Source organism: Rousettus aegyptiacus, unplaced genomic scaffold (assembly GCF_014176215.1).
Source record: "Rousettus aegyptiacus isolate mRouAeg1 unplaced genomic scaffold, mRouAeg1.p scaffold_m13_p_13, whole genome shotgun sequence".
Taxonomy (NCBI): Eukaryota; Metazoa; Chordata; class Mammalia; order Chiroptera; family Pteropodidae; genus Rousettus; species Rousettus aegyptiacus.
Window position 1 is genome coordinate 77,124,269 of NW_023416288.1, and position 10,023 is coordinate 77,134,291.

The 10,023-nt window shown below is 36.9% G+C and overlaps 1 pseudogene; it reads left to right on the plus strand.

The window, feature by feature from the left end:
- Positions 1–1,822: 1,822 nt before the first annotated feature.
- Positions 1,823–1,941, plus strand: LOC118610890 (annotated as a pseudogene).
- Positions 1,942–10,023: the final 8,082 nt, after the last annotated feature.

The following is a 10,023-nucleotide window of genomic DNA, read 5'->3' on the forward strand; positions in this document are numbered from 1 at the left end:
TATGATCATGAATGTTTAGAAAGGCCAGGGTGGGAAAGGTTGGGCTATGGATTATAGTCATGAGGCATTTAAGAATCATGGCAATCACCAAGGATATGTCTCCAAACTTTCTCACACATAAAAATTAAGAAAGAATGGAAAGGGTTTCTGTAACAGGTAAAGGCTGGGCAACAACTTGAGTCCAGTCACTAGGTAACTGACTCTCAGCCACAACTCCCTTGCAGTTTTGGTGATTCCAATTTATGCCCCAACAATATTTTGCACTTTACTTTAAAGAATGGAATTCCAGATCACACTCAAGTGGCTTAAACTGTAAATGTTATAAACTTTAATGGCCTTTAAAAAATGGAATTCCAGATCACACTCAAGTGGCTTAAATTGTAAATGTTATAAACTTTAATAGCCAGAGTCTATTATGTGAAAAATTGCCACACATTCCAATCAACTGAGAAAGTGTGGAATAAACTGAACTAATAAGGGAAACTCGTTATAAAGGAAAGTCCTTCTCAACCTCTTTTTTTAACTAAGATATAATTGACATATGACATTATGTTGATTTCAAGGGTATAACGTAATGATTCAATATTTTTATATATTGTAAAATGATCACCACAATAAGTCTAATTAACATCTGTCATATATAGGTTACAAAAATGTTTTTCTTGTGATGAAGTTTCAAGATCTACTGTTAGCAACTTTCAAATATGAAATACAGTATTATTAACTATAGTACCCATGCTGTACATTACATCTCATGACTTATTTTACAGCTAGAAGTTTGTATCTTTTAGCTCCCTTCATCCATTTTTACCACCACCCTCACAGCCCACCTCACCCCCACCTCTGACAACCACCAATCTGTTCTCTGTATCCATGAGCTTGAGTTTGTTTGTTTCTTTTTTTTTTTTATTTAGATTCCACAAGCAAGAGCATTCAGTATTCTCTATCTGACTTATCTAACTTAGCATAATGTCCTCAAGGTCCACCCATGTTGTCATAATGGCAAGATTGCATTCTTTTTTATGGCTAAATAATGTTCCATTATTATTATTATTATTATTATTATTATTATTATTATATAATTACATTTTATTTGTCAATTCATTGATCAATGGAAACTTAGGTTACCTCCATATCTTGGCAATGAACATGGAGATATATATGTCTTTTCAAAACTAGTGTTTTCTTTTTCTTTGGATAAATACCCAAAAGTGGAATTCCTGGGTATTTCATGTGGCGTTTCTATTTTTAATTTTTTGAGGAAACTCCATACTGTTTTCCAGAGTGGCTATACCAATTTACATTTCCATCGAAAGTGCACAAAGCTTCCCTTTCCTCCACATCCTCACCAATACTTATTTCTTGTCTTTTCGATGATAGCCATTTGACAACAGGTGTGAGGTAATAGTTTATTATGGTCTTCATTGCATTTCCCTGATAATTAGTGATGTTGAGCACCTTTTTATGGATCTGTTGGCCACCTGTATGTCCTCTCTGGAAAAACATCTATTCAGATCTTCTGTCCATTTTTTAATCAGATTGCTTGGTTTTTGTTTTTTGTTTTTGTTTTTATTTTTGTTTTGCTATTAAGTTGTAGGAGTTCTTTATATGTTTTAGATAATAACCCCTTATATGAATTGCAAAATTTTTCTCTCATTCAGTAGGTTGCCTTTTTATTTTGTTGATGGTTTCTTTTGCTATTCAGAAGCCTTTTAATTTGATGTTAATCTCACTTGTTCATTTTTGCTTTTGTTGCCTTTGTTTTTGGTGTCAAATTCAAAAAAAAATTATCACCAAGATCAATGTTAATGACTTTTAATCCATTTACAGTCATGCCACCCTGAATGTGCCTGATCTCGTCTGATCTCAGAAGCTAAGCAGGGTCGCTCCTGGTTAGTATTTGGATGGGAGACCACCTAGGAATACCAGGTGCTGTAGGTGTTTAAAAAAAAAAAAAAAAAAAAAAGCTTAATCCAATGTTTTCTTCTAAAAGTTTTATGGTTTCAGGTCTTGCATTCAAGTCTTTGGTCATTTTGAGTTAATTTTTGTGTTTGGCGTAAGATAGTGTTCCAGTTTCATTCTTTTTCACATAGCTGTTCTATTTTCTCAGTGCCACTTGTTGAAGAGACTGTCTTTTCCCTCATTTTATATTCTTGGTTGCTTTGTGGTAAATTAATTGATCATATATGTGTGGGTTTGTTTCTGGACTCTCTATTCTGTTCCAAACCTATGTGTCTGTGTTTGTGATAATACCATACTTTTTGGATTATTATAGTTTTGTAATACAGTTTGAAATCAGGGAGTGTAATGCCTCCAGCCTTGTTTTTGCCCTTTCAAGGTGGCTTTTTGGGGTCTTTGATGGTTCCATATAAATTTTAGGATTATTTGTTCTATTTCTGTGCGAAAATGCCTCTCAGACTTTCGACTTGCTGGGGCCCTGTCTTGCCTCAGACACAGTTCTGAGACCATATCAGTAACTGGCCCCAGGTCAAGCTTCAGAGGCTTTCCTTAAATACATTTTTTTCTGGTGATCCATTTGTCTTTATTTGATATTTATGAACTCATAAACATGAAACGTAATTCAGTCTAAGTTTAATTTTTTTCAATTTTAAGTAATTCTAAATTCTTTTTTAAAGAATGTTATTAAATGTAGCTGACATACAATATTGTATTAGTTTCAGGTGTACAATACAGTAATTCAACATTTATATACCTAAAGAAATGATCACCATAAGTCCAGCAACCATCTAATACTATAAAATGCTATCATAATATTACTGATATAGTCCCTATGCTGTACATTAAATCCCCATGGCTCATTTATTTTATAACTGAAAATTTGAACCTCTTATTTCCCTTCACCTTTCATTTACCTTTTTAAATTTTTTTAACTTTTTAAATTATATTTAACATTCAGCGTTATATTAGTTTCAAGTGTACTGCATAGTGGTTAGACATTTATAATTTACAAAGTGATCCCCCTGACTAGTCTAGTACCCACCTGGCACTATACATACTCATCCACATTATTGACTATATTCCCTATGCTGTACTTTACATTCCCATGACTTTTCATAACTACCAATCTGTACTTAATGCCTTCACCTTTTTCATCCCACCCTCTACTCCCTTCCCATCTGGCAACCATTAGCTTGTTCTGGGCATCTAGGAATCTTTGTTTATCTATTTTGTTCCTTAGATTCCACATATAAATGGGATCATATAGTATTTGTCTTTGTGTGTCTGACTTATTCCACTTAGCATAATACCTTTCAGGTCTATCCATGTTGATGCAAATGGTAAAATTTTCATTATTTTTTATGGCTGAGTAATATTCCATTGTATATATGTACCATCATTTCTTTATCCAATTGTCTGTCAATAAACACTTAGGTTGCTTCCTTATCTTGGCTATTGTAAATAATGCTGAAATAAACATAAGGGTGCATACATCTTTTCGAATTAGTGTTTTGGATTTCTTCGGATAAGAAATTGAACTTTCCTCCTCCCTCCTCCCCACTTCCCCCCAGCCCTCCCCTTGCATCAAATCATTAACAATAACTTTAAAACAGATTAGACCCAGAACCCCCAGCAGATCTCTGGGGTAGGAGCAGAGAGAAGATTTTAATGGCAACACTATAGGCTTTGCAGGGCTTGTCCTCTGTGGAATGGCCAGCAAACCTCATTAATTCCCATATCTCATATTGACTCTGGTGGGCTTAAATCCTTATTCTCCAAATGCCAAACTACAATGCAATGCAATGCAGCAGAAAGCAAATTTTCAACAGGAACACCATGATGATTCATTCTCAGAGGAATTCTTTCTAAGCCTTTACAACCCCATATCTGTTCCCTTTATTTGTAAAAGAGTAAGTAAGGGGAGGCAAGGGGAGGAAGGGAGAACAAGGAAGAGGAAGTGAGGGGAGAAAGAGGTGAGGAGAAAGAAGAAGGGAAGAGAGGGGAAGTGTGGGAAGGAAGTGGATGGGATCATACCATCAACTACTGCAAAGTGTAAGACAGATGCCAGACCATGCACATGCAGGTCCACTAAGTCTCAAATTCTAAGTGTGATTCTTCCATTCAGCCTGGAGAAATTTACATTGGTTATAGCAAAAGATTCAATTAACAAGAGCTGACTGGACTCCCAGAATCATGACCACAAAAGACCATTTTGTGGTTTCTGTGGCTATTTTGGTTCATTCCCAGGACCAGAGTACATTTGACTCCCCGCATGATAATCTCCAGTACTTCATCCAATCTATTCTCAAATGCCTCAAGCAGTGGGATTTTCACAGCTTCCCTTGAGAAGCAATTCTGAGAGTCAAATGGCCAGGGTATTTTTTCTGATATTGAACATCCATCTTTCTTCTTCGTAGCTCCATCTCTGTTATCCTGTGGAATAAGCTTTTGCCTTCTGCATTGGCTTTTTCTCTTAGAGTTTACTGATGCATTTCATAGGCATACTTACTGTACCACTTCAGTGTCTATGCACTCGAGCCTCAGAGATCAAGAAATGACTAAGAAATACAATGATAAATAAGGTTCTGCCATCTGGCAGGTATAAACATAAGTGAGATGTGATCCCAAAATCTCAATAAAAAAGGGATCATCATCAATCCAGCCTCCATGCAAAGCCCCACGACAACAGCAGAATTACTCTGCAGTGAGTGATGCTCTGCCAATGGGACTCTGTTCTCACTATGATTCATTTTTACAACCTAATGAGTTCTCCTTTCCCAAAAATGATTTTATGAAACACTAAATTTATCTCGTCATACGTATCTTTAATTTGATTCACCCAACATGTTATACTTTTTATATATACTGTGCTATCATGCAAAACCAGGTGCCTGGTATATAAATTCTCACTGTACAAACTTTTAAGAGTTAAAAGAGTGCTACTCCTTACCTTATGTAGAGGAGTAGAAGTGGGCGTGGTGCCTGGAAGGGGCATCCCCATTACATCTGGCTTTGAAAACCAGTGGGGATTGCAGGTGAGTGAGAGGAGGTCTGCTGGAGACCCAGGCTTCCTCTTAAAGGGCCAGCATGCACACTCCCTCACTCACAGACTCATTTGCTCTGAGCTTCAGTGCTGGGGCAGCATCTTGAAAGCATTAGGGACACACCAAAAGGAGCAGAATTGATTAGCTTCATGGTAGCTTGCCTCAATGCACAATGCACATCGCAGTGCCCACCAAAGGATACCAAGCCTGGCACAAGTTGCAGATGACCTTGCTTCACAGCATACCTCTCCCAGGCACCTCCAAGCCTAGCACAAGTGGCACTTTGTAATTCCTATTAACAAGCCTCAAGAACAGCACAAGTGGTGGCTAACCTTGGCCTGCACCAAAGCACCATCCAAGAGGCTCTAAAACGAATACACCTGGTGGCTGGCTTCAGACCACACCAAAGCATCGCCCAACAACCTTCACAAATAACATAACTCAACGACAGACTCGACTGGCACCAGAGCCCCGCTAAAACAAACTATTCAATGAGGTCAGCCCCCACACTACAGCTCACCCACTATCATCACAGATAGCCCTAACAGTCATTCAGCTGGAGGATCAACCCCACCTATTGACGTGCCAATGGCAATTGAGGCTGAACTACAATTGGGTACACACCACCTACACAGGAGACACCCCTGGAGCACCGAACTCAAGTGACTAGGGGACTATACTACTGGGTCCCATGGGACGCCTTCCACATTAGGTCACTCTGTCAAGGCAAGGGGACATAGTAGATCTAACTAATAAATAGAAGGAAGAAAACACACAAGGAGGCAGCCAAAATGAAGATATAATTCTACTTGTCCCAAATGAGAGGACAGGAAACTCCAGAAAAAGAACTAAACAAAATGGAGATAATCTACCAGATGAAGAGTTCAAAACACTGTAAGGTGGATCCAGCTGGCATAGAATGTAGAAACCACACCAAAATTATAACAAAACCACAGAGCAACCAGTACCCAAAGTCACAAGAGATATGGCTGAACAGAAGCTCTACAACTAGGTCATCTCAAATAACGAGTCACCTCAAAATTACAGGAGGGGCAGATACACAAAACTGCTCAATCTTACATCCTTGTGTGGTGATCAAGAATCAGGAGGGCTATCTTGGCTGCAGATATATAAGGGGCAAAGGGTATTGGATGTGATAAAACTCCAGGATCTACAACCAAGAATACTTTAACCAGCAAAGCTATTGTTTAGAACTGAAGGACGAAGAGCTTCCCAGACAAAAATAAGCGAAAGGAATTCATCAGCACCAAACTAGTATTATAGAAAATGTTCGAGGGACTTCTTTAAGAAGAAAAACCATGTATCAAATCATGAATAAAAACTGATATTAACTACATATCTATCAACGACTACCTAAAATAGAAGAGAATTAAGTGTTCCAGCCAAAAGATAGGGTGGCTGAATGCATAAGGGAAAAAAAAAACCCACTACATATGCTGCCTACAAGAGATGCACATAAAAGACTCACACAAACTAAAAGGAAGGGGAATGGAAAAAGATACTACCTTGAAGGACCTAGAGGGTATTCTACTAGATGAAATAAGTCAGATAGAGAAGGACAAATACCACGTGATTTCAGGTACATGCAGAATCTAAAGAACAAATAAACGATAATAAAAAAACTGAAACAAATTCATAGATCTAGAGAATATTTTGAGAGCTATTAGGCAGATAGGGGGTTGGGGAGATGACAAAGGGGGGGGCAAAGGGATTAAGAAATACAAATGGATAGTTACCATATAGTCATGGAAATATAAAGTTACCAAAAGGAAAATAGTCAACAATGTTGTAATAAATATGTAAGGAGGAAGTAGGTACTAGATTGAGGGGGGTTATCACTTGAGCTCCAATCACTCTGCTCTACAACTGAAACTAATATATTATTGTATGCCAACAACAATTGAAAAAAAAAATCTCAATAAATTGTACAATGTAAATGTGAGCACAATTGTCTATTATATTTCAATAAAGCTTGGGGGAAAATATTAGTAAATGAAATTTAACAATACATTAAAAAGATTATTCATCATGATCAAGAGGGATTTATTCCTGGAATGCAAGGTTAGTTTGATGTAACAAATCAATTAACATGATACACCATTTAAACAAAATGAAAAATAAAAATCATGCAATCATATCAATAGATGCAGAAAAAGCATTGGACAGAATCCAGCATCTATGCATGATAAAAACTCTCAGGAAAGAGGAGATGAGGGAATGTACTTCAACATAATAAAGGTCATATATGACAAAATCACAGCTAACATCATGTTCAACAGTGAAAAGCTGAAAGCTTTTTCTTTAAGATCAGGGAAAAGACAAAAATGTGCACTTTCAATTCTACTCAACATAATATTGGAAATCCTATCACAGGAATCAGACAAGAAAAAGAAATAAAAGTCATCTGAATTGGAAATTAAAAAGTGATACTACCATTATTGGCAAACAATGTGATTCTATATATTGAGAATCTACAGATTCTACCAAAAAAACTATTAGAACTGATGAATAAATTCAGTAAAGTAGCAGGATACAAAATTGACATTTAGAAATAGGTTGCAAGACAGTGATATCAGAAGCATGGCAAAGAGAGATGTCCCCAGATCTCTCCCATTGAAATAAAATTAAGATGATCAACTAAAACTAAAAAAAAGATAAAAAATGAAAATAATTTTTAAAAACTTTTAAAAAACCAACAACTCCCAACCTGCACACAAGCACATCTGAGTAGGGGATCTGCAAATAAGAGCTACCACAGGTCAGAAATGTGGAAGTCTGGAAGTAGAATAAAAGAAAAAAAGAAGCTACCTCTCACAGTTGGATCTCACTGCAGGAGGAGGGGGAGAAGAGAAGCTTTGACGGGTTACCTGAACAACCCTACCTGAGAAAGCTGTGAGCTCCAAGTAGCAGCTGTGCCCAGGGATCACAGCAGAAAACAGAGAAGTGGAGATGGCAGAGAAGCAGGGATGGCAGAGAAACACAGTTGATTATTACCAGCCACAGTTGCAAAATGCAAGGCCGATCCACAAGCGCCATTCCCCATCACAGAGGACTCCTCCCCCCACATCCTTGGAGTCTGAGCACAGCAGAGACCCAGGAGAATCTGAGCAAATGCTACCAAAACTGTCACTAACACTGACAGAGACTGAGACTGAGGGTAGTGAGTATGATTGAATACCTATAAGAAAAAAAAAGGCATTATTAAGACTTTATATACTATAAAGCAGGGATCCAAGAGACTTAGACACCACCTACTGGAAACCAAAAGAAAAACACCTTCTTTGCAAGAGGCTAAAGAGAGACTTTTAAATAATAAATCTTTTTTCTGAGGGGGGGGGGGGGAGGAACAGAATACACTTCCATTAATGCCCAAGCAGGGAAGCAGTCCATTAAACACCATGAACAACCAAGGCAAAAAGGCAGCACAGAAAGAAAGAGAAAAATCTCCAGAAAATAAGCTTACCAACATAGAAATATGTGACTTAAATGACAGAGAAGTCAAGATGGTACTTCTAAAAAAAACTCTGTGATATTCAAAATGAGTCATTTCAACAATTCCAGGAATTGAAAAAACAACTAGATGAGCAGAATGAGTGTTTTAGCAATGAGACTGAAACTCTTAAATAGAACCAAATATAACTAGAAGTGAAGAACACATTAAAGAAGATGAAGAATGAAATAGCAAGCTTGGGAAATAGAGTCAACCAAATGAAGGCAAGGATCAGTGATATCAAAGATAGAAATATAGAAATAAATCAGAAGGAAGAAGAAAGAAATCAAAAAATGAAAAATCATGAAAGAGAAATAAAAGAACTAACTGACACCATCAGAAAAGGAAAAATAAGTATAATGAGCATTCTCAAAGGGGAAGAAAAGGAGCAGGGATTAGAAAGCATTTTCAGACTAATAGTTGATGAGAATTTCCCAAATCTAAGGAATGAGCTTGAGCTTAGAATTCAAGAAGTCAACAGAACACCCAATTGTTTCAACCTAAAAAGGCCTTCTCCAAGACACATTGTATTAAAGTTATCCAAAATCAACGACAAAGATAGAATTCTCAGGGCAGCCAGGGAGAAGAAAACAGTAACATATAAAGGAAAACCCATTAGATTATTATTGGACTTCTCAGCACAGACCTTAAAAGTCAGAAAGAAATGAAATCAAATATTTAAACTATTAAGTGAAAGGAACTACCAGCCTAGAATAATGTATCCAGCTAAGTTCTCCTTTAGATATGAAGGAGAAATTAAGACCTTTCCAGACATACACAAATTGAGGAAATTCTCCACTGCGAGGCCTGTACTAAAGGAAATACTGAAAGGGGTCAACTCACGTAAAATAAAATAACAACAAAAAGAAAAAACATAATTAGGAGTAAAGTGACTATCAGACAAATAGAAGCAGAGGAGTCCGATCCTTACTAAGAATAGGGCATTACAAGCTTAAATAATAAGAAGAGAATTGCTATAGCAATATAGTAATGAACATTCACCATATATAGGGACAAACTGAGATAACAATGAGTGAAAAGAGGAAGATTCAAAGATACAAATTTGCAAAAGGGAATGGAGATAAGGCACACACAGAAGAAAATGGACAACAGTATAGATACAGCTATCCTTTTCAGAGTTATAATGGTAATCACACACCAAAGATTCAGAATGGAAGTATATAACATAAAACAAGAAAAACTAGAGGCAAACCCCACAAAGCCAACCAAAATAAAGAAAACAGAAACACAAAGACAAGGAAGCAGTGCAAACACTGAGCTTCCAGAAAGCAAGAGATAAAATGGCTATAAGAAGACCTCATATTTCAATAATCACCCTAAATGTAAGTGGACTGGACTCAGCAATAAAAAGGCACAGAGTTTCAGAATGGACCAAAAAAATCCCAACCATTTGCTGTCTCCAGGAGACACATCTCAGTTCTGAAGAAAAATATAGACTCAATGTGAAAAGGTGGAAAATGATATTTCACACAAATGGCATTAAGAGAA